The sequence below is a fragment of the Chionomys nivalis genome, chromosome 25 (assembly GCF_950005125.1).
Source record: "Chionomys nivalis chromosome 25, mChiNiv1.1, whole genome shotgun sequence".
Classification (NCBI taxonomy): Eukaryota; Metazoa; Chordata; class Mammalia; order Rodentia; family Cricetidae; genus Chionomys; species Chionomys nivalis.
The window spans coordinates 15,416,649-15,443,691 of record NC_080110.1 but is presented as its reverse complement, the minus strand read 5'-3'; the positions used below and the strand labels follow the sequence as shown (position 1 = coordinate 15,443,691).

At 34.8% G+C, this 27,043-nt stretch overlaps 1 protein-coding gene across 2 annotated transcripts in view; it reads right to left on the bottom strand.

The window, feature by feature from the left end:
• The window catches only part of Mgat4c (MGAT4 family member C), a 472,208-nt gene that overhangs the window by 160,869 nt on the left and 284,296 nt on the right, over positions 1-27,043 (bottom strand). The gene's annotated exons all lie outside the window — the stretch shown is intronic.

Genomic DNA, 27,043 nt, shown 5'->3' with positions numbered 1-27,043 from the left:
ACATTGATGAAAGTTATGAAAAAGCATAACGTAGATTACTGTAAAGCCAATCTTCCCAGGAATATTTCTGTATTTTTAACTTTCTAATATAAATAGAAAAAAATGATCATTTATTTTACTATCTGAATGTTAAACAAGATCTTCAAGGTTTGTGCAGCAAAGTTTAAAGTATGAAATATTGAAAAATATAACGTTACAGAATGCTATTGATATTGGTTTTTAAGATGAGTCATTTACAAGTTGCCGGGTTTGTAGACAATTCAACTTAAGTAATTGAAAGCTACTTTAAAATGCTGTATTCTTATTTTTTCAACACAAATGGGGAATAATTATCCATGCTTTACTTTCTTGACAAAAGCTCCATATTTCTCCCCAGGCTAGTTCTCATTGGGAGAGGAGGAGAATGGCATAAGCTGGTTATCGTAGTTTGCTGCCAGAGGGACAGAACTACAATCACCTTGAAATATACTTCAGATTTCCTCACCAAAAGGAGATGTCAGTGGCATCACTGTGGAAATGCAAGAATTGACCGAGCACCTCCTAAATCCATTACTGATGTATCCCAAGGCTAACCTTTTAAAAGCTGTGCAGTGCGAAATACAGTCATCATCAGCACCGGGGACAGACACCAGGAGGCTCACTTCATTCACTTCCACCTTCAGGAAAAGGATGCTACCTTTGACTTGTGCTGTGCATGCCTGTTGCTTTGTTCCTTTCTGAATAATGGGCACCGGGATATACTCCTTCTAATGACTGGCCATTTTCAAAATGAATAAATTATTTTACTGGATCACTTCCATAAAAGTTCCAAAAGTTTACAGCGACTAGAAAGAACTGCCCTCAGCTCCTACTACATTCTGACAATTTTGACTGTTGGATTAACTCATTCCGTGTTTCAAGATTGTATGTGATGCAAGAGCCTGGGTTCTGGATGAACTTCAAGATTCAAGGCTATAATGTACAATCTGTAAATATTTGATCCCATTAGCATCTATTATAAAGAACTAGTGTGAGACTACCACCCATAGCAAAAGTGATATAAGGCAATGTGTAGACTTGTTATACAAACCAACGTGTATTACATGGTAAAAATTAATAAAATTGCCTGCAAATGATCAACTATTCACTTTAGTTATGTTTATGAAGGTTAAAATGGAAAGTGAACTCAGTGCACAAAAGATAATGAAAGAAGAAAGATGTTAAACTCTTTAAATTTCAACTTAGACATACTGTGTCAAATTAGCTTGATTTAAAATAGTAACTCACATAAGTGATCCTTTTTTCTTCAAAGTTGTTGTCTTTCCAGGCCAGGATTGTTGTGAATTTAATCATATGAGTCAAGCCTAAGAAGAACTTAAATTTTTAAAAAATCTATTTGTCAAGAAATATTTGAAGAAATGAGGAAGACACTGTTCATTTACTTCTGCCTAAAATCACAATGTTTTGGATGAAAATCTGAATGCCGGGTAAAGTGAACTAAAATTGAATTACAAACCAGAAAGATGAATTTGGACAATGGGAATGTCAACTATATTTCTGGTAGACAAATGATAAGACTACAATATTACATTTGCTAAGAGAATATGTCATGGAGAAAATAATTTATAAAGTAAAATATGCTCCTATACTTCATGTTTTATATAAAATATTAATGATATAAATATTTAATGCCAGAGATAGATAACTAGAAGAAATTAGGCCATATCCAGCTTCACTTATAAAACATTTTGATATATATATATATGTGTGTGTGTGTGTATGTATGCCATTCAGTTAGTTTTTTATGATAAATGCATATTACAATAATTAATTGTACAAAACGATAATTTTTTTCATTACTTTGCATTTGTTCTAGTGTTTCAGTGCAGCTTACCATAGTCTTATGAATAGGATATAACATAGGATATGATATGACGAGTGTTCCATTGACAATTTGTGCCAGTTGCCTGCTTTCTATACATGAGTCATTTTATAGTTTATTATCTAAGTACAAGGTACAAGTTTTGTGTCATAAAATTTATAATCTTAAGGTGTAGATTTTAATGCTTTTGTATTCAAAAGTTTAATATCTTAATGAATCAATAATTTAAATTTTCAATACCACTCATTTAAGTGAAAAGATAATTTTGTATCTCAATTTTAAGTTCTGTATGAATTATAAAATTAGCGGAATGTATTTTAACTAATAGGCGAAGTAATGGGAAGAGCAAATGGAGGAGAAATGATATTAATGTTAGGCTATAATCAATGAGCATTTAGCCCATAATTTTATTCTAGCCCATTATTAGAGAGTAATATATTGTTTGTGTGCATGTGTGTGTGTGTTTGTTTGAATGTCTGTGTGTCTGTGTGTGGGTCATAGAATGTTTATGCTTATGCTCACAGATGCTAGAAGAGGGCAACGGCAATGGTTATCAGTGGATCTGCAATTACAGGCAGTTGTAAGCTGACTAACTTGAGGGATGAGGATCAAGTTGGGTCCTCTGCAAGAGCAATACATCTGCTGATTTGCTAAGTCATACTTCCATCCCTTAAATAACATGTTTTATTTTTGAATAATTACATAGTTATACTCAGAGAGAGTTTGAGATAAGCCAAGGATATAATTAATCATATGTGGAAATCAATCAAGCAATCTGGAGCAATATAAGTGTGTTCTTTACAAGGAAAATACAAATCACATGATATTTTTTTAATAACAACTTTAACATTAATACACACTGTAGTAAAAACATTTTATTTCAATAGTTTGAAAAATGTTTTCATAAAAGGAAAATAAACTTTGCACTTTAAAATATACTTATTGACATTGTATGACTATTTATTATTTATTCCAGCTATGGAGGCCAGCTAGCATTGCTGAACTCCAAAATGCATAAAATATTTGAAATTTAATAGCATATAAAGAAGGAAAAGCACTGTAGGAATTAATGTAGTCTTTACTTTTGGTAAATTTATAATGTGTACATGTTATGATATGAAGAACATAGAGGCTCTAAATTATTTTTTTTAAAGCTGATGTTATTTTGTAGATCAAGCAAGCACATCTCACTGAGTTTTATTACCATACCTACGTGCTATACATTTCCCAAGAGCTGAAATCACTGCAGTATTTAATTGCCTGACAATTATTTCTGTTACATCAATTTTGTGGTTAAACTAATTATTTATATTATCAAAACAAATCAGCGCTAGAGGCTAATTAGACTAGAGAAACCATCCTACACCGTCTCTCATCTTACATATTAATAAGGTTTAGGTTAATGCTAACTTTGCAAGAGATGAGCATATCCTTCAGGTGATAATTTACAGACAGAACATAGAAATTCAAACAATCTTAAATGGTTCTAACCAGTTTTACTTTGAACAGTTGGAACAGTAAATTGCAGCATCCCGCATCATCTTGAAACAGAGCGTTGCCCATTACCTAGCTAACCACAAGATGGCAGCTCTGGTTATTTGGCCACTTAGGAATTTAATGTGATCTTGTTTTAGCTACTTGTAATATGTAAAGCACGTGAATAACTTTTAAGTATATAAATATCACTGATTATGTGATCTTTATTTCAAAATAATAAAATCTGTAGAAAATAGCAGTTATCTAAATCACCCTAAAACACGCCATTTCAATCTGAAAACTAAGCCCATTCTCAAATATTTCACGATTAATAATTTATGAAGCCACCCTCTTTATAAGTTATTGTTTTGTTTGAAAACAGTGTATTGCTTTAAAATACAAAGTTAACACTAAAAAACTGACTGTGGCAGTTTTACCTCACTGAGATAGAGAGGTATGCCAACCACACTCTCCGTCTAATCAGTTCCAGATATAATTTATTTTCAACAAGAGTATCTATTTACTGATGGCACCTGAATCTCCCTTTAATATGTAATCATTTTCACAGTCACTTGTTTTTAAGTCTACCCCAAATCTCTTCTGTTTACACTTCATTATATTATTGTTATCTTTGCTATGGTGCAGATAATTTTTTTGAAAACTCTTGGAATTATTGGGCCACATCACATTTCTTTCTTTTCAGGAAATGTATACTAAAGATATACTTACTTGTGTTTATGTGTCAGTAATTGTCACCTTTGGGAAAGATGAAATAATTTGAAAGGGGTGAGAAAAGGTAACGAAATGTGGATCCGCATAATGAAGACAAGAACCCAATGCTATGTTGATGATTTAGAGCAGTAATTTTGAGTGCAACTTCTTCTATTTTGTGTATATGTTGATGATATTAGATGACAATGAGAACTAAAACCTGACAGATGTATACACGTGTGCTTATCCTGTCCTCTGAATAGCCATGCCTCCTGTGTTTACATGTTCCTCCATCATTAAGGCCATTTTATTTGATTTATAACGTCTATTTTGGTAAAACTTTTACAAATGTCATTTTTCACCTCTATTGGACCTTTTATATTGTGTCGTGCTATTCAAAGTTGATCAAATAGCCGCTTTTTTTTCTATCTTGATGAAGTACAGTGACATTAATATCAGGAAAATTCAAAATTATGTCTTAGTGAAAAATCATTTAATTGAAAGAAATAGCCTATTCATACAAAATTTACCGTGCTTAAAACTTAGTGTCAGACACAGATATTTCTATGTGAAAGACACTGAGAAATAGTAACTTAAATGTTTGTTTATCAGTTCCAGTCCTTTGAGATAGAGGATTATCTCCGAACAATCCAGTTATCACGAGTAGGCTTAGCATTACTTTAATAGTAAGTGAAACACTGCCATACCCCATTTACCACCACTACTCATTCAGTCTGGGTTACTATTTTGAACTAGGAACTATTCTAAACATTTTACTATGCCAGATTCCTTTGCCCTATTTTTCAACATCTTTGCAAGACAGGGTGAGATTTTTCAAACAGCTTTTATTATATATGTTATGTTGTATATCCAGTGCACTTCTATGCCTTTAACATAGACTGAGTCTCTCTAACCAAGAAGTCACTGATGTGTGTGTGTGTACCATATGCATATACATCTGTGTATTATAGTTGCAGTTTTTATGTCATTATAATCTATCACAGCAGTTGCTTTTTCAGCTGATCATTTCAGTCTCTCATCACATCAGCCTTTTTCTTGTTCTTTAGAGTCTTCAGGAGATTGACCCTAGAATAACTTTTTAAAAATGCTTCACACATATATATTAAATAACTCCTCTTTGCATCTGTGTGCTTAATGCTACTTTGCTTAGTTGATAATGCATCATGCACCATCTACCACTTCACGTGCCATTATTCAGCAACAGTGTAAGGCTGTGATTTCAAGATTCAAATCACAATATGTCTGGTTGTTCTTTGGTAGCTAAGTAACAAGCATCCTTCTGTGTCTTTGCAGGGATAAACTTGAACCCATATCACTACATAAGCTCTTGGTTGACTATTGGGTAGGATCTCATGATCCATACTAATCCTTGAACTCATGAAAGACAAGTGATCGCTCTGATAACTATAAGATCTTTACGATTTCTCAAAGAAATAGAAAGTGCTGTCAGTGAACTATATATAATATAACAGGCATATAGTTTGTCATCTCTTTAGGACCATACTGATGATGTTGTGTATATGGAAAATATACTGAGGTCTTTTTAAGTCAAACTGAACAAATAAAAAAAAATCACTAGTTGGCAACACAAGCATACAGAAAGCAACTCGATATTGTATTTTCCTTGCAGACACGATCTCCTTTGGAACTGTGGTGCACTGTGCCTAACAGAGGATCAAACATTCTTAAAGTCACAAGGGCAGTATTCCTTCCTCACAACCAGTCTGAAATCAAGATAAATTAAGATGCTAAAACCGACAACTATTTTCCAACAGCTTTGGCAGGAATAACCAGGGTAAACACTGTGTAAAATATAGATATTTCATCTGGTGCTTATGTGTGGCAGGTATATTTTGGATGGATGATGCCTAGAGGACAAGCATTAACAGCTTATTGGATCTCTTACAGTGCTCTTGGGAGGTGGAGGAATCTTTATTGGGGCCCTGTGAGGAGAAGTTAGGCTGTGAGTGTGTGCCCTTGAAGATATTATTGAAGTCAGTTCCTCTTTTTTCTCTCTTTTATATCTTGGCTGCTCTGGAGTCAGCAGAGTAACATATACCCATATATATGCACCCAAGTTCACAAATACAGGACACACGTGCACACATACACACACACACACTACAAATAGTTAACAAAATGAGAAATAACCACTTAAAGCAGAAGTGTAAGAAGGTTGTTTCAAAGATAACATTCCAGCCCATTGCCACAAGGGCTCACAGTTAGTGTATAACATAAAGCATACTTCGTCCAATTTCAAATGTTGTCATCATTTTACATTTTAACAGTCCTAGTACTATTCAAAAGTAAAAAGCAAACAAAATCAAAACAAAACCAAACCCCCAAACTACAAACGTCTCTTACTGAGACTCAATACAAATGTAAGATGTGAAACCATATATATATATATATATATATATATATATATATATATATATAGAGAGAGAGAGAGAGAGAGAGCACTTATGTGTGTATATGTATGTAAATATATGCAAATATGCACATCTATGTTCGTATATAATTATCGGAATATTCTCATACTAAGGTTAAGACAAAGAGGATAAAAGGAAAGTCTGAATCAAAGCAAAACCAGTCAGAGCAAGCATCAATCCTGTTGCCCAAGTCTGACATTTAGGCATATGGTGGTAGCCATTATCTGTGCTCATGGAATCAGTTGCTTCAGCCTTATTTAAGACCATTCACAGCTCATATGTCCTCTTTTTGGGGCTAGTTCCATTCAGAACAGCAGGCAACCAACATTCTTGGTATCTCCAGTATCCCAGGGACTCCACTGCACCAAAGGCTTCACCCTTGTATCAGTGACTTTTTTGACTATCGTGACAAGTTTCCTACCAAGGCTACCTGAGAGAAGAAGTGTTCATCTCAGTTTGAGGAGACACCACCTATCATGAGTGCAAGTCCATGGCAGCATAGCTAATAACCTGGGCTGCTGTTCCCAGGCAGAGAACAAAAAGAGGCAAATCCTGGTGCTCACATTGTTTTATAATCTTTATTCTGCTCAAGACTTCACCCCATCGATGGTGCTGCCCACAATTAGGGTGTTCCTTTTCTCTCCCATTAAACCTTTCTAGATTGAACCTCATAGATACTCGCAACAACAACCCTCAAACTTCCGTGTGTCAGGTATTCGCTACAGAGAATCTACCCATAATTTACACTGACCTATCTCACTGTAATGCTAGGTTTTGTTGTAGTCATTTTGCATTTTTTTGCTTCTCACTTTTTTTTTTGTGGAGTCTTCTTGGCAGAGTCTAGACCCTGTGGTTCTTATAGACTGTATTTCTGTAAAACAGCACTGCACAAATGATGCCAAGTTCTGTTAACCTGATTGTGATGTAGCTGGACCTTTTTGGACTATGGCACAGCACTTAGAGTATCTAAGCGATTGAACTGGAATAAACATAAACATTCCTAGAAACTCATTTTGTGCCAGAGAATCCAGTATCTCTTTCATTTATGATACTGGAGCTATAATGGGTAGGGTTATGCCTTGAAGGATCCGTTCCTCATGTCTTTGGTTGAAACTGAACAACTTCTTGATAGTGCTTGGCATTTTAACAATTACACTGGCTGTGCCTTCACTCAACTTGTCTATAATTTTAAGCATTCAAATTTCTTTCCTTATCAAATTGAACTTTTCTTTTTTTACATTTTAAATTATACATTTTCTTTCTTTTTCTGGGAACTTACTTTCAGATCTCAGTGAGAAATAACCACAAACAATACGACATCATCCTAAATGTTATGTTTGCCATTAGTTTTAAACTTAGTTCTCACATATTTCTAAGATGCTTTTGGAATACATAGAAACTTTGCAAGTTTGTCAGATGAATAACTTTTAGCTCAGTTCCTAGTATTCACGTTTCTATCTCTAACCCCACATGAACAAGATTCACTGATCCCATTTCTATTAGCCCACTAGCCTTCAAGTCTCTACATAGAAAGACTTTTACATGCTGCCTATGACATTTTAGAGATTTTCTATCATGCATCTCCCGACTCATTCACAGTCTTCCTTTAAACCATGTCCATAGAATCAAGAACCATGTGGTTAGATTAATCATAGCAATGTAACCACTTCATTAGTACACACTTCGTTATCACTAAGACAAAGTATCTTACGGAATCAGCTTAAAGAATTGGAAGTTTACTTAGATTCATGGGTTCGTAAGATTAAATCTTCCACAGCGGGAAAGGCATGGTGAAGGAATCACTCATTCTATGGTAATGTGAATGTACCATGGCTGTGCCTTCACAGCGGCAGACAGAATCAGAGAAAACAAATCAAAGTGGTGGTCCATGTTCACCCATAAGGCCCCTCCTCCTCAAGCACTGACATTCTTCAATGTACTTACTAGATGGAAAAAGGCTCAGATTATGAGACCATGAGAAACATTTCAGATTCAAGCAATTACAGTATTTTCCATTTCTGAATCAGGCATGTGGTCCTTAAGTCTCTATCATATAGGGAAAGGTACAGTCTGAGAATTAAGCCTTTGTACAGGCTGCTTCAGTCCACTTACTTTTCTTGTATTTTTAATTACTTGTTCTTCCCTAGTAGCGACACATAGAAAGTCTTCCACTTTTAAACTCTGATATTCAACCCTCCTCTCCATCACATATTATTTATGTACCTAATGTTATATATACATGTATATAATAACATAAAGGTATAGGGTGTAATGTAATATATGGGATGTAATATAAGTGTAGAGAATGTCTCAGTCTTATGGGTTCATGCAATCATGGAAGGAGGGTGGGGTATAGCAGGGAATCTTACATCTCTTCTACTGTAAATCAGAGAGAGTGGCTGGGCAGTGGGCTTCTTCTTCCTTTAACCCAGTGTGCAGGGTGGTGTTGCCTGTATTCAGTGTGGATCTTTTCCCCTTTATATTTCCCTGGAAACAACTTCACTGACACAAGTAAAGGGCTGCTTGGCTGAACTTTACAATCCAATCAAGCTGCCAATCAAGATTAATCAGCATGCCCTCTAATGACATGGTTGCATTAGCACACAAGCAACCATGTAAACCAGGGGTTGTTGGCACTGATCAGGGTGCTACACTTCTTAACAGCAAAAAAGGAGTATGGTGATCACCTTTGAAAAACAGTACTCCTAGCTCAGGCTAAATGGATTCATGATTAGAATTAGTTCTCAATGGGTTTTTAGAATGATTAAAAAGAAAATTAAACTATATAAGCTATCTAGGTAATTGTTCGCATTTGCCCATTTCTTAGAGAGGAAATGAATTTTAACCAAATTCCTTAACAACCTCTGAAATAAACAAAAGTTGTGGACTATATTTTTCCACCATATCGAAATATTTGCTTATTCAACAGTACTTATGACCACTCATTACTCTTAATCAGAACAAGGATGGATGGTGATTTTATATATGTATATATACATACATACATACATATATATATATATATACACATACATACACACACACATATGGAGACAGAGTTTGAGATAAGTAGTGAAAAAAGTCTAGTTCTTTCTTGTGAAGAATATTATATCATTAAAATTGCTGAAATCATTTGAAGAATTGATAAATATTTGCAACTTATCACGTAAATAAATGCTATCAATTTCCTTTCTTTTAACTGACAAATCGTAATGACTTTATATAACCAGACATTGTTAATATAGGCATAAAGCAGACTCACACTTTGGTTTCAAGGGACTCTCAGTCAAGGAGAAAATTGTGCCATTAAACAAAATATGAACCAATTTTATTATCAGTGAGTTAAAACAAGCATAAGTTTTTCGATAAGGCTGAAGTGTCAAATATTTCTCTTTCCTGCTTGAGTTAATAAAATTTCAGCAAGCTATTAGAAACAATTTCCTGAGAAAAGCAACTTTTAAGATGTATAATAACACCATGACTGATTGAGAACAATATTTTGCAGCCTGTGTATCTATGGTACTCTATTGATTTTCAATATGCACAACCAGGACCAAGAGGCATATCAAGACACTCGAGTACCTTGTGAATCATCTTGGATTGATTAAATGTAATAGAGTTCATGATTAATTGAGAGCATGCCAGAAGTGTGTTGTACTTTAGCGTTTTCTTTTGCGTGGAAGCACATTAGAATCTCAGTGAACGGAATTTGTCATATAAATGAAGCAATTCCTTATCACACTTACCCCTACTTCCTCAAGGCTTGGTGTAAAATCTTTTAAGGGTATGTATTCTTAAAGGAGAGAAAGCAATTGTCCTAATATGTCTTAGATGGATTTGTGTCTTCTGACCCCAATCTCCCTTGTTCAACCTTGAATTAGCCTCCACATCCAACTTTTTCTCTCTTCTCCATCACAAATTGCATATTAGTGTCTTTTCTTTCTATAAATCTTTCTGCTATAGTGTTTGATAACATACTCTGATAGCGCTTTTCCATTGTCCTTTTCCTCTTACTGCTTGTTTTCATACCTCCCAGCCTTTGAAATTCTTCCTTTTGTCTTATAATCATGCTGCATTTTAAAACCCCTGGGCCTTTGCATATGTTTCAATTCTGCTGCATAGGCTCCCACTGACTTCTAGCATCCTCTACACCAAGGTGACAATTTCCATTTCTGACTCATCATCTTTTTCTCCAGAAACTCATTTTTCTTCATTAATGAAATGCATTGGATTTTGACACTATGGTGTACAAGGGATCCATTCTTTGCCTCACATAGTAAAACACTCAAAGAATTTATAGTTTGATGTAACGAATAGTATACATGCTACACATACTATGCTTTTACTTGAAATCTTTAGTTTGGCCAAGATATTCTACTTTAAAAACTAATTTTCACACAATTTGCACAATAATCAATTGGTAAAGTAAAATGTATCTGATATAAGAATTATGTGGAAATTATTACTTAATTTGTTTTGGAAAAATATTTTGCTTATTTAAATATTCCAATTTTAATTTTTTTATTTTATTTTTTTTTGGATTTTTTGAGACAGGGTTTTTTCATAGCTTTTGGTTCCTGTCCTAGCACTAGCTCTTGTAGACCAGGCTGGCCTCGAACTCACAGAGATCCGCATGGCTCTGCCTCCAGAGTGCTGGGATTAAAGGCATGTGCCACCACCGCCCGACAATATTCCAATTTTATATATTAATTTTCATAGAGGATTATTATAAAGGTTATTTTTAGATATACCTTTGTGGTTTGTGAGTAGGCTATTTAATGGCTTTGTCTTTAATATAAATATGGACTTTTACCTTGTGATAGATAGGTGAAATTTTCATTCATATTATAATGAAATATTACATTCAATTTATGAAATAACACTAAAATTTGGCATATAAATACAAATATCACATATATATATATACATACAGATATGTGTTCTTGGAAAATAATACTATTTTGAATTTTCTATTAACTTTTGTTTTTAATAAATAATTGAGAACTCTCTTTAATTCACAGCTGATCCTTAAATATATTTTGTGTACACATTAGATTTCTATAAATTAAAGGAGGGTACATACATGAACTTTAAAATAAAATATAAATCAATAAAGACATATGAAAAGTGTACCAGTTTGGTCTACAGTTTTGGTACCAGTTTGGTCTACAAAGGGAAAAATATTATTAAACACAGAGCAAAGGTAAGTATATTTTTAAGGTAAAAATTTAGTCATTTCTATGACTTGAAGATACATTGTTCTGGTCTGAAAATTGCTCAGAGTCTTTTCATCTAAGAGAGACCAAATGGAATGGCATACTCATTTCTCTTGCAACAACCCATGTCATTTTTAATAATTCTAATGTAAATCTTCTCCTCAAAATATAAGGGACATACTTACAGCTGCAACACTCTTTATGGTGGCTTTGGCATGTGTTGAAAGCCATAATGACATTGTCTGTTTATGATGGTGGGCCTGGTACTGAAGCATCAAGTGATCTCATTAGGGATGATGGATGGCCAGCCAGACTTGACTAAAGTCCTCTCAGTCATGAAGACCATGCTTTCTTTCATCTTACAACTTTGTGAAATTGCATAGTTGTTGGTGTCCTTAAAATTATTGACTTCATTATCTCTTTTTGTCATGATGTCTTACAAAGGTGTGATATAAATCTTAAAGTTTTCTCAATGACAGAATAGCTAAAAGTCTCATAGCTAAGATGTCTTTATTTTCAAGTGAAACTTCTAAAATTTGGCTCACGGAAATGGTATAAAGGGTAGAAAAGGGATTCTCTCTTCAGCGAGATTTCTGGCTTCAAATTCAAACATTGCTATTTAACAACCATGTGGCCTTGGTCAAATTACTTAAAGTCCTTATTTACATGATGAGAATACGGGAGTACAAACTTGTACAGCTGCTTTGGAAAGCAGTTTCTCAGAAAATTGGAAATCAATCTACCTCAAGACCTGGTGTGGGACATTTTTCTGTATATGTGTTGCTTTTGTTGGTTAATGAATCAATCTGTTTTGACCTATGTCATGCCTAGGGCAGAACAGAGTAATGTGGGAATTCCAAGCAGATAGAGGAGAACAGAAGGCAGACTCAGAGAGATGGCATGTAGCCACCTAAGGAGAAAGACACCTGCAAGAGTCTGAGGGAGTCTATTGGAAACTTGTTGGTAAGCCATGATCTCATGGTGTTGCACAGGTTAATAGAGATAGGTTAATTTAAGATATAAGAGCAAACTAGCAATGCACCCAAATGGCTGGCCAAACAGTGTTTTAATTAATACAGTTTCTGTGAGATTATTTTGGGTCTGGGCAGTCGGGAACAAACAAGCAGTCTCTGCCTACAAAGACCCGGCAACATCACTCTTGGGCATAGACCCAAAGGATGCACATTCATACCATAAGGACATTTGCTCAGCTGCGTTCATATAAGTATTATTTGTAATAGCCAGAACCTGGAAATAACCTAGATGCCCATCAACCCAAGAATGGATAAAGAAAATGTGAAACATTTATACAAGGGAGTACTACTTAGTGGTTAAAAAACAAAAAACAAAAAAACAATGACATTATGAAATTTGCATGCAAATGAATGGAACTAGAAATAAAATCATTGTAAGTGAAGTAACCCAGACCAAGAAGGACAAACATAGAATGTACAAACATAGAATAGAAGGACAAACATAGAATGGATATTAGTCATAAAATGAAGGCTAACTAGCCTATAGTCCATGACCTCACAGAAGCTAGATAACAAGGAGAGTCCTAATAGAGACATGCATGGGTTCACCTGGGGAAGGACAAATAGACATGATCTCCTGAGAAAACAGAGTGAAGGGTGGGGGAGATTAAAGGAGGAAAGGGAGGAGGACTGGAAAGGGGGAGCAGTGAGAACATGAGGAAATGGGATGGTTTACATGAGGAAGAACTGTCATATTTAGTAAACCAGATACGACAAGCTTATTTCTACTCTATCTTATCATGTTTTTAATTTATGATAAAGGTATAACACCACTCTATTAAGGATGATTTTACTCATCCTTTTCATTGCTTCCTTTCATGAATGACAACAAAACCGTGGTCAGAAATGTAAGTATTTTCCATAGATCACTGAGACCCGTTTTTTTGTTTTGTTTTACTATCTACCTTTTCCTCTAAGTATCATTTTTTTGGGGGTTTCTATTGTTATTTTCTTTATTATAGCAATTTCATAATATCTTACCATCTACTTTCTCATATTGAATATTATTATCTCTGTTCTGGAATTTCCACTTAGGTTTTTATTAATAATTATTTTATTATTATATAATTTATTATTCATATTTGTATTTTATGTATATCATTTGCAATAACAAAAGAACATATTTATAACCTAATTTTGATATACGCACCATCTGTTTGCTTCTAAAATTAGATTACCTTTATACTTCATCAAACCTAGCAAATAGCAGTACTACAATACACTTTGTGGATTACATTATTGAAAATCATATTTTGTTGTTCCTGTAAGATACTTAGTTTTGTTCTAGCAATAACACCTCTAACGTCAAATATTTTATAATTTCTCAGCCTTGATTTTCAGTTTTTCTGAAGGATGGTTCTAGAATAATTTTACTCTTTGATCACAATAGTCCTACTACAAAGTGTTTTCTTGATTATATGTCTGTCTTACCTTCAGGTTTGATTAAACTGTTTGGCATTAGTCTTGGGGTTTCTCTTACTGAATAGAGACACCACGACCATGGCAACTCTTAGAAAGGAAAACATGTAATTGGTGTTGGCTTAGAGTTCAGAAGTTTAGTCCATTGTCATCACGGCATGAAGCAAAGTGGCATACAGGCAGACATGGTCCTGGAGAGGTAGCTGAGACTTTTACATCAAATTGATAGGCAGCAAGAAGAGAGAGTGAGTCACTGGGTCTAGATTGAACTTCTGAGACCTCAAAGCCCAGCCCCCAATAACAAACTTCTTTAACAAGACCTTATCTACTCCAACAAGGCCAGATATCCTAATCTTTTGAATCATGTCACTCATTATAAACCTATGGAGGGTCATTATCATTCAAATCATCCCAGGATTCTAGTTTATTACACATGGAATAAGTTCCAGCACTCTGAAACTTATATCAAAGACTGAATATTACATCTAAACAAATATTAAAATAATCCTGTGATGGGCTTGTGCAGTCTTTTGGGCAAAACCACACAGTGCTTATTCCAATGTTCAAAACTAGAAAAGTCTTATACTTCATCCTCCAGGAACTGGAGGCAGAATAATTAACTTGGGTCACAAATTTTGTCCTACTTTATCGTCAGGAAAGTTCTTTCAAGCAGAAATCTGTGGCTATTGTTCCGCTTACTTTATGTATTGCTGTAAGCCGGTTCTCTCTTTCATTCATAATATAAACATCCATCCTTTTTCTGATTTATCTGATCTTATATTGACTTACAGTTGGAGAGAAACTAAACAGCTCTCTGTCATGGAAAGATGTGAAAATTAAGTATTGATAGTGTTAAATTACGGTGCAGGTAAATATGCTGGGCAAACTGTTTATTTACTTATTACATATACAAAAACCCCATGGCTTCATTGTGAAATTATTCTTCCATCTCTGGAATACTAAAAAAATCAAGAAGTTTTTTTTTTTTTTGAAAATCAGAATGTATCTTCTGTAAAAAAAATATATATATATGAAATAAATTATGGAAGAATGTTTTAAAAGCCTTTACAATGGAAGATCCTTCTTTTAAGAAGTGTGTTTTTATTAATATGAGTAATCAATACATTTTAATAACAGGGATAACAATAATAACTCTTATTGGGGATATTATGTTGTTTGTAGATTAGTTACACATTTCCAAACTCCATGTTACAGATGCATCTGTTGTCAGTTCTGAGCCAAAAGCATAAGCATCTGAGCTTTAGAATGACACACAACTATGTCTCTATTTGTCTGAATAAACGCCTGTGTGTGATATGTTTACAACTGCTGCCACACTCCGCTTCTCCACCCTGACAGTTCGGGAGAGATATAGTATTTCGCTCTATGGAATACAAAGAATGTTCAGCACTTTGTGCTGAGGCGCTGTGGCTTTAAAGTGTTTACAGTTTGGTCTCACATTGAATCTTCTCCATTAGAAAGTAGATGTTGCATGGGACTTTATATTGCTGAATCAAAGACAGACAAAAATTCCATAAAATTTAGACAGCTCACCACGTGTGGTACACATGGAGATTAAAAGAAAAATATAGTTTGGTGAGTGAAATAAAATAGTAAACTCTAATACACAAATAATATTAGAAACATCACACACACACCACAATTAATCTTGTAATCAATTTTTCTTTATATGTTGCAGTTTATCTTATGTAAAAGCACTTTTAAATTGTAGATGGTATAAAGAAAATATGCAGTTTTGTAATAATATTTCCTTTGGGTGAATATGAGTAAAAAGTAAGAAAAGTTATTTATTTGGACACACACTCAAATATATATATATATATATATATTTGTCTCTTAAATAATCTGTAATTCATGGACACTGATATCTCAATTCCTCAGAAACTCATATAAAACTTTTTTATTTTAATCAGCAATTATTGTGGCAAAATACATCAGATAATCAACTTTAAAATACTTTTATGTATTTAGAAATGTGTGTTTGTGTGAAAGAGACTGTAAGTGTCTCTGTGTGTATGTAACAATAAGAAGATAAGTAGGTCATGAATTTGAAAGAAAGTGTGGGAAGGTTATGTCTAGAATATGGGGAAAGTAAAGAGGGGGGGAGATCCAAATATATTATAATTTCAAAAGTAAAAAATAATCAAAAGTATAAAACTGTTTAAAAATAATTGAAGTACCCCCTTTGAAGGGAAAGAAAGTGGAAGGTTTGTATTGTCTCACAGTCATTTAGATTCATGGTCAATTGATGCACAAAATTAGGTCTCTTCAGGGCAGTGCATCATGATGGGGACGTACAGCAGAAGATGCTCCTTCTCTGCCCACCCAGGGTAAAAGACAGACAGGAGGCTATAGCTCCAGCATCCATTTGAGGGCTCCCCCCCCCCCGCCAGAACCTAAACTCTTACATTTCCCTCCCTATGCTAGATATGACAAGAAACATTTGTTATCCACACATTCAGGAGGCTACAAGTTAACGCAGTACAGTAAAGAGCAAGCTATTCTGCTCATACACTTCATATGACACAAATATGTTTAATGGAAATGTGTGTTCATGTTGTCATGAAGACTTCCAGTAAAGAGCAATTGGCTGTTCGTAAAGCTTTCAGAGACACAAATGTGCAAACCAACCTATGTTAGAGATTGCTCTAGGAAAGTCTGGGCTTAAAAACAAACAAACATATAACAAATAACAAACAAACAAATAACAAACAAACAAATAACAAACATACAATATTTTTCAAAAATAGAAGGAATATAGGAAAGAAAATCAACGAGAAAAAAATTGCCATCCTATATTACCCAAATCATAACCATAACACATTTGAGTCTCTAAAAAATTTGATGGATAGCCTGATTATTGTTGACTAGAAGTCTTGAAGATGTTATCAATACTGATTTCCATAAAATCATATGGGTATCATATACAGTTTACAAGGAGAATCACGATAGCTTACAATTTACCATGGCACATGACTTCACTAGAGACAAAATGCTGACCTGGCACTGAACACTTAAGCACTAAGTTGTAATGCTTGAACTCACCAGAGTGACAGGAAACACATCAAGATATTAAATGTGCACACCACCATTAACTTTTTTTTTTTTTTTTTTTTTTTTTTTTTTTTTTTTTTTTTTTTGGTTTTTTGAGACAGGGTTTCTCTGTGGTTTTGGAGCCTGTCCTGGAACTAGCTCTTGTAGACCAGGCTGGTCTCGAACTCACAGAGATCCGCCTGTCTCTGCCTCCCGAGTGCTGGGATTAAAGGCGTGCGCCACCACCGCCCGGCCACCATTAACTTTTCAATATTGTTATTACATATTACATATTTCTGTTCAAGTCTCAATGACAAAGGCTATTTTGCATGTTCTTTATTTCTCTGTGATTTTTGATTAATTTTAACCTATTTCACAAGATTCACATTATATGTTAAAAATGATAAAACTACCAAGTATACATATTTTATGTTTTAATGACATGTGCAATTTCTCATACTTTTCCAAACTTTTTGCTACCTTCTTTGAAATTTTGTTCAAATTGTAACTCTAGAGTAAATATAAGAGAAATAAGATTTGTTTCATATTTGAGGCAACAAATTGTAATTTATGTCCTTTAAAGGCCACATCTTCCCCCTACCCCCCAGTGGAGTCTCTTCTAGCAAAGGAGATTGTACTTCTTTCTAAGATCTAGTTAAGTTGCTTTTTTATAATGCAGGTTTAGCTTGACCTCATATGAAAATACTTGCTAAAATCCCATACAGAAATAGATCATATCTTCCGAGGGAAACTGTTTCACATTTTCCATTTCCCTCAGGCTTGGTTACATTACAAACAATTTTGCTATCAAATACTCTAATTAATTACAAAGAGATGAAGAATGAAACAGAAAACTGGGGGAAAAAACATGTAGCTGTGCATTGAAAATCAGTCTTGACATAGCTCATGTAAGTTTGCATGACTGTTTCATTTGCTTGCAGTCTGTTGCTAGGTTATTTTTCCCTCTGGAACGTGGTCATCTAGTGATTACAGATGCATTCATCATGTAGAGTGTCAAGTTTATTTCAGTTTTAAGTGAGAGAAAAATAAGGTGTTTCCTCAGCACATATAGCATCTAAATATCACCTTTTCTATTTTCACCTCATGAAATGTCAATTTTCTCAACTAAAGTTTAGTATTTTCCTAAAGATTACAGTAATACTTCAAAGAGAAAACATTTGAATCATTCAGCTAATGATAAATTCAAAATTTTAATATTTATTTCTGTGTCAAAGTGACAAAATTTAGAAAATAATGAACCCATTCTCTTTGGATGGATACCTTGCTCAGACTAGATCTAGTAGAAAGAGCCTTGGTCCTTCCACAAAGCAATTGGAATGGATGGGGGCATGGGGGAGGGATGTAATGTAGAGGACACAGGAGGAGGGGAGGAGTGGGTGCAGGGATTGGGATGTAAAATAAAAAAGAAGTTTTTGTCAGTTTTTTATAATAAAAAATATAAAAAGAAACACAGTTACTATGTCATTTCAAGATAAAGGGAATGATACCAATGGATGAGAAAGTAGCGTGCTCTCGTTATCCTTTCCTTCCTCCCCTCTTTCCTCTTTCTCTCAGAAAGTTTGCAATTGATAAGTGGTTCTTTGAAAACATTTTGGGGGCAGTTTTCTAGTGTTAAATGATTTGGCTGATGAGATCTATTTGTCAAAAATTCTCATATTGAAGCTATCAGTTTCTAGAGACAGGGAGAGTGACAGAGATAATCAGTGTCTGACGTGTGCATGTGTGGAATACCACAGGAAATCCCATTAGTTGGTACAATTTGTGCTTTTTCTTCTGTTCGTTTTGTTTTGATTTTTTTTAAAATAAACTCTCTTACATCTGCACACTTTTTCCATCTTTGGAATTACATATTTATTTTTAAGCAAAAAAAAAAAAAAAAACAACAATATCCAGCAAGTGAAAAAAATGTTTTATGATTTATCCTCAGAGCTTATTTGTGTGCTGTGTGTGTTTGTGAAGGAGAAAGGAGAATGCATTACCTGATCTGACAAAGAGGAGTCATGACCATCCCTGAACTACAGAATAAGTACATTGAACACTTACCAGCCATTGATCAAAATAAAATACACTGATGTTCTCTCTTTCTTTCTTTTTATTTCCCTCTCTCTCTCTCTCTCTCTCACACACACACACACACAAAGATATATTTTTCCACTAAAAAGAGTAATGTCACTGAACATCGAATTGAAGAACAAAATATTTAATAAAGATGGCATCTACATGATGACATAGTATATATACACATTGCTATTATAGATTTGTAGACAATCAAATGATGTCTGCCATATAACATGTACAAAATAAAAAGTGGGACTATGTTTTTGCATATTAACATTGTTATAAAGCATATTCATAGATATATAAAATGAACATAGTAGAAAGGTTTTATTTGGACAGGAGCATTTGAGAGTGCTAAGAACTTTGGAGATATTACAACGTTTTTATTATTTTAGTTCATCTATTTTTCCTATAAGAGGCATGCTATTTACAGTTCAGACAAAAGTGATCTTAAGGAGCTTTTCATATTTAACCCCTGAATCAATTTTGTTCTTTACATTATCATCAGAACACTAATTATGACCATTATACTTAGTGAGTCGGAGAGACGTGAAGTTTCACACACATTTAAATGTAGTCAACCATGGCTTTGGCTTCAATTTGAGAGTGTCATATATGATAAAATGTTAGCAATAAAAAGAACATTAAAGATACCCTAATTAAAAATCCAGCCTTAGCAGTAAGCGACTACACAATATTTCCACATTAGCTACCCTTGAAAATCTATTTCAGTCTGGCACATGGCTTGTATTTGTTTGAGAAGCAGGAATTGGACTGCAGAAAATAATGCAACAAATGGGCCAACATTCTTCACTCATAACAGTCATTTGCATTTTAGAATTTTGTACTAGCATTAACATTTATAGGCATGACACTTTTGCAATTGACTGCCCATAACGGTTTAGCTACACTTTGTATGGAGAGAATGGCTTATGTTTAAAGTTGGGACTATAAGTAAATTAAATTTCTCTCCAAATTTATCATACTTTTCTTAAAAGCCATTTAATATTAAGAATTTCATTTCCCAACATAAAGCCGGCCACACTGAACCTTACAAGAGAGAAAGTGAAAAGTACACTTGAACGCATTGGCACAGGAGATCATTTCCTAAATATAACCCCAGCAGTACAGACACTGAGAGAAACAACTGATAAATGGGACTTCCTGAAACTGAAATGCTTCTATAAAGCAAAGGACACAGTCAACAAGACAAAATGACAGCCTACAGAATGGGAAAAGATTTTCATTAACCCCACATCAGACAGAGGTCTGATCTCAAAAACACACAAAGAACTCAATAAATTGGTCATCAAAAGAACAAATAATACAATAAAAAATGGTGTAGAGACCTAAATAGAGAATTCTCAGCAGAGAAATCTAAAAAGGCTGAAAGACAATTAAGGAAATGTTCAACATCCTTAGTCATCGGAGAAATGCAAATCAAAACGGCTCTGAGATTCCATATTACTCCTGTAAGAATGGCCAAGATCAAAAACACTGATGGCAACTTATGCTGGAAAGGTTGTGGGGTAAAAGGAACACTCCTGCATTGCTGGTGGGAATGCAAGCCAGTACAGCCCCTCTGGATGTTAGTGTGGTGATTTCTCAGAAAATTAGGAAACAACTTTCCTCAAGAATACCACTTTTGGGGATATATCCAAATGATACTCAACCATGCCAAGGACATGAGCTCAACTATGTTCATAGCAGCATTGTTTGTCATAGCCAGAACCTGGAAACCACCTAAATGTCCCTCGACTGAAGAATAGATAAAGAAAATGTGATACATTTACACAATGGAGTGCTACAAAACAGAAAAAAAATAATGATGTCTTGAATTTTACAGGCAAATGGATGGAGCTAGAAAACATCATTTTGACAGAGGTAACCTAGAATTAGAAAGACAATTATCACATGTGCTCACTCATAAGTGGTTTTTAAACATAAAGCAAAGAAAACCAGCCCACTAATAACAATCCCAGAGAACCTAGACAACAATGGGAGACATACATAGATCTAATCTACAGGAATAATGAAAAAGACAAGATCTCCTGAGTAAATTGGGAGCATGGGGACATTTTGAGAGGGTTGAAGGTGAGGGGAGAGGCAGGGAGGGAAGCAGAAAAAAATGTAGAGCTCAATAATATTCAATAAAAAAGACTTTCATGTCATCTAGTATATAACTAATCTGGGTCATGCATTTCCTTTGAACATACTCTGATAGCCTTAAACAGGAAAGTAAAATGTGAGCTTCAAGGAACACTTGTGAACATTCTGGAAGAAGCATCCAACACTTAAAAACCCTTAAGTGAGCCATGGTCTAAATGTAACTGTGATATTAAGTGGAACAAGATGGGCTCTATAGTTAACTTTGAGGGCAAGATCTGCCCAGAACTCTATCATCAGAAAGACCCACATTGGATTTATAAAAGAAAGATAATTTGGAGGAGAATTGGAAATGGTTAGCAATATCAATGACAAGTAGCTATTCACGTTTACACAGAAGCTAGTTCTTTGAAGCAAAATGTAGACGTAAAATACAAGGAATATAAGATTTAATGATGAGGCAGAAGATGACAAAAATACAAAGATAAAGCAGACTGTTCTGTTGTGCACAACACTGAAAATAGATTTAAATAGCATCATTCACAGTAATTTGGCAGTGAGGGATCTTAGCACTAGAAGTCCTTGGAAAGCAGATATCAAGAGTCTGTATTATTGTTGTTGTTGAGGGAGTCTAGGGATCTGTCTGTCTATACCTCCTATAAGTAGGACTAAACATTTGCACCTCTAAGCTCGGCTTTCATTATGTGTGTTCCAGGGATTGAACTAAAGGCCTTATGAATGCAGAGCAGGTGCTTTCCTGAGATCCCAATGCAGTTAATTAAGGATTTTAGCACCTAATTGATTGGTAAGTAAACCCCCCCAGAAGAGGATGAGGCACCGTCATATCATTTGAATATGGAGTCCTGTGATCTGGATACTTGTTGTTAAGACAGTTAGCCTTGATTGACAAGTTCAAAGTAGAAATGAGAATTAATAGACAAAAGTAATAGACAGAAGTTGCACAGAGTTGAAATTTAAGAGAAATTGATATGGTCAGGACCCAGGGAGATACTTCAGCAGAACAATACCATATAGAATAGTACTTAGGGCCTCAGGGAATTGCCAAGGTCACATCAATCCTCTGGTTTGTCTAGTGACTTGAGACCCAGACACAATATTCCAAGGATGAAAAGGAGTGAAACATATTTAGAAAAACTATCTAGTCTTCTGACTACTTCTAGCTAAAATCACCTTCAAAGAATTTATTTTCCAAGTTGCTGAAGAATTATTGCCTAATAGCTACAACTCCAAATTCAAAGGGCTTGACTCTATATCCACTGAAAGATCTCTTGGATGTAAGGTTAAGCACAAATGAGAGATGAGTTCTACAACTTGGTTAAGCAAAAAAAATTATACATTTAAACCCATACTTTAAATATGATTACATAGGATAGGAAAAACAACATCCAATTATATCAATTTTCCAGACCAGAGAGTTACTCCTAGAGAATATAAACAAGCTTAACAGTCTTTTAATTTCTTTCTAGGCAGCTGGGCAGCATGGGGTCCGCCTTGCTGGATTCCACCATGTCATGGATCAATGATTTCTGTGGGTTTTCTGCTTTCTAAATAAAAGCTGTAATTCAGTTATTTTGCCTCTGTTACTACGTGTGTAGAAAATGCAGAAAGCACAATACGGGGATTTTCATTCTCAAATTTCTGAATTGTGAGTATAATTGTGAAGGTGGGGCTATTGAAGTCAATTGTAATTAATCAGAGTTCCAAAGCATCACCTGCATGCAGTTATTAGGATTTCAGATATTCTCCATCTGAGAATGTAAGAACTATGAGGATAGCATGAATATTTTCCCTGGTCCTTTTTTCCAGGTAATTCAGGGCATACAGAGACATATGGATTTCAGAGTCCTGATTACCTATGACTGTCTAGATATAATTAATGGTAACTCCTGGAGAGGCTGTCGTATGACATCTTCAAATTAATAATACGTTATGTTGCCCACAGTGATTCCCATAAGGACTGCCGTTCTTTTTGTTTGTTTGTTTGACCTTAATTGGTATAACTGATAGCAGGGAGTGCTTGGTGACTCGTTTTAATCACGAAAGAGCAGCTCTCATGACAGAAGATAAAACAGCTGCTGCAAGTTAACTGCTAATAGTGAGAAGCCAGAAAGGTGGGGAAATAACTTTTTTCTTTTTCCACACCTAAAAGTTGGAAGCATGTAGCTCATAACAGCAGCTTCTCCATGTGCCGTTTGTGCTGATTTCTTAAGAATCTATGAAAGCTAGTTCATATATCTTTGTACATAAGGAAAATCATAAAAGTGGTTGAAATAGTTAGACACTCACACAGATATTTAAAAAAAGCATTGAAAAAGTGTCTTGCTTTGGGAAAATGGCCTTTTATCCTGTCACATGTATTATTTTAAATAAAACGCTGATTGGCCAGGAGCCAGGCAGGAAGTATAGACAGGATGACCAGGCAGGAAGTAGAGGTGAGGCGACTAGAACAGGAGAATTCTGAAGAGGAAAGCTCAGTCAGCTGCTGTCACACAGCCGCATAGGAAGCAATATGAGAATCCCTCGCTGACAAAGGTACCACGCCATGTGGCTAACACAGCCAAGAATAATGGGTTAATATAAGATGTCAGAATTAGTTAATAAGGAGCCTGAGCTTATAGGCCAGTTTATAATCAATGTAGTAAACCTGTGTGTATTTCTAGGCACTGGACAGCTGTAGGACCACACAGGATAGAAACCCCTTTCAACAGTGTCTAAACTGATGAACAAGTTTTTATAGCAGGTATGTTACTACCTTCTGATAAATTAAATACTTAATTTTTGCTATTGAATAATATTTGAAATGATGTGAGCATTCATTTTTCGCTAAATTGAATATCTTCTCAACAGTTGTTCCTGGGATACAGAAGAGGTTCTGCTTTCAAGAATACAGACCTGGCTAATTCAACATTATTTTTGTGATAAAACATTAAGTCAAGATGAGCTTCCCTCCCAAGTCCTTTTACTACAAAATGTCAATGGCTATGAATTGATGAGCAGGCCAGTTCAAGAAAATATAGAACCCTTCACCTATATCACTGAATATTTTTATTGCCTCTTATCCTAAATGAAAGAAATAAATTGTTTTAATAATTAGAATTCAGACTTCCCACATTGTAATTGAAGAATGTGCATTTTATCTTCATGCTGGTTAATTTGAATTCTAATTTCAAAGAAATTTTTTATTTTATATAATGTATAAATATTATAACATGGCAATATTTATATGCTATATCTATGCCATCTATATCTATATCTTCTATATCTATATATCTATATCTATCTAGTCTATACTGTGAAACATACTAAACCAAAACTTTAACAACTGGCCTACTTTCCAAGGAAAAGGAAGCTTCCGAGTTCACCTGTCTTTGAATTGTATGGGAGCTATTGCTTGAGGTCAGTACTGTGTGCTGGTTTGAATGCAAATGGCCCCCATAGACCATAGGGAGTGACATTATTGGAAGTGTGGCCTTGCTGGAATAGGTGTGTTCTTGCTGGAATAGATGTGGCCTTGTTGGAAGAAGTGTCTCACCTGGGGTGGGCTTTGATGTTTCAGAAGCTCAAGTCAGGCTCAGTGACATTCTCTCTCCCTGGTGCCTGCAGATCTGATGTAGAACTCTCAGCTACTCTCCAGCAACATATCTAACTGCATGCTGCCATGCTTCCTGCCATGATGATAATTGACTATACCTCTGAAATTGTTCGCATGCCCCAGTTAAATGTTTATTATAAGAGTAATAAACATTGGTAGTCATGGTATCTCTTCACAGCAATAACACCTTAACTAAGACATAATGCCAGTTACAGAACTTTCACTGTTGTTCATACCTTCAACTCCCTGTCTCTCCCCTCCTCTACCCCTTCTTAATTTATCCGACATATTTTAGCTATACCTTCTTGTGTTCTTTCATTTGTTATATTCATTCATCTCACATTTTATCTGCACTTTCTTATCGTCAGTTAAAGGAAAAGGTATAGTGGTTACCTTTTCTTCTTACTGTTTGTCTAAACAGCCGTATTCGAGGTCTTTGCTCCAAGTCATTGTCCTCTGTGTGGCTCTAAGTACCTTTCCCACTCTCTCTCCTCTGCACCAAGCCAAATCATTGTCACTTGACTATCAGTCCGTGACTTTCTGCACTCACTCTGCATGAAAATATTTACAGGGCTTGGCTAGCTTGAAAAATGAGGGAAGACAAGCAAAATTCATTCCTGTTTTTCTCTGCTGCACTTGCTCCCATACAAAGTGGTTTTCTCTTTTCAGAAATAATACAGTCCTTTTTGGTGAATACCATGTTTGGTTCGATGAGTGCTATATTCTCTTTCCTTTACTATATAGATTTCACTTTCAAATCTTTAACCATAGTAAATCTTCCCTCTCAAGATTTCTAATTATTCCTGAATTACAAATGTAGTGATCTCTCTTTGTGTGGTCTTCTGTTTAAAACTTCTTCCAACATTGGGCAGCTTTCCTTCCATCTCAATAATGAAACCCTCCTGTTCCATTTTTTCATTTGCCAAGGATCCATAACTGACACAGCCTACTTCCCCTTTTGCTTTTATTCCCTCTCTATTACTGCCAAGAAACACTATTTCGATCTTACATTTAAATTACTGTTACTGTGTTGCTATGACACCCATTTTAATTATTATTTATAAAGGAATAGATTATTTGGTTTCAAGCAAATAATCTCAAAATATATATTATGGTTCATATCCTCCAAGGACCCCAAGGCTCGTGATCCCAACTTCAGATCCAATTTTCCTTTCCATGGATGGAATATTTTCAAAATATGCTCACACTCCACTTCTTACCTCTATTCATACTGCCCCTCTAACGTTTGCCTGCAGAAACATTCCAATCTTATTACATTATCAGTTAAGTTTGCAAAATCTCAACTTGTTACTTTTGGATTTCTTGTGAGCTGAGTAATAGGACTAGACTAATGCTGAACATGAATTTGGAAGTTACTTCCCCAGAGCAATAAGATCAACAAGTATTTCATAACACCACAGCTGCATTGCTAAGCACAAGGTGACCACAGGAGAGAAGTATGGTTAACTGAATCTATAGCTCTTCAGAGGATAGTGGAGACAATTAGGAAGGATTTGTTTCTATTTCAAATGTAAGCAACCGTTTTACTTCAAATAGTTTAGGATTTATAAACACATACATACACTTATACACAAATATGTAATTATGTGTGTGTGTGTAATGTAACACTGTCCTCATGTATTTTTTTTTTGCTTTCAAATATTTGCCCTAGTCTCAACAGATGGTATTTTTTTTTTATTTTACAAACCAACAACACTTATTTATGAAAATACTTTTTGTTGATTGCCTCCCAGGTTACAAGATCCAATGTGTTTATTCTCTTATTTTCTTCTTATACAGGAGGATATAGTTGTACATACTCATTCATACCACATATATTATATGCTCTAGGGTCTTGATTCCTCCCACTCTTTTATTATACTCAGGGCAAGTATTTTAATGAACTCAAATGTATACTCTATTTGAAATAAAAGTACAAAACAAGGAGAAAAAAGATACATGTATAAATCATGCCTCAGGTTTTACATTTTTATATTGTAGGTTATTTTCATTCACATAAT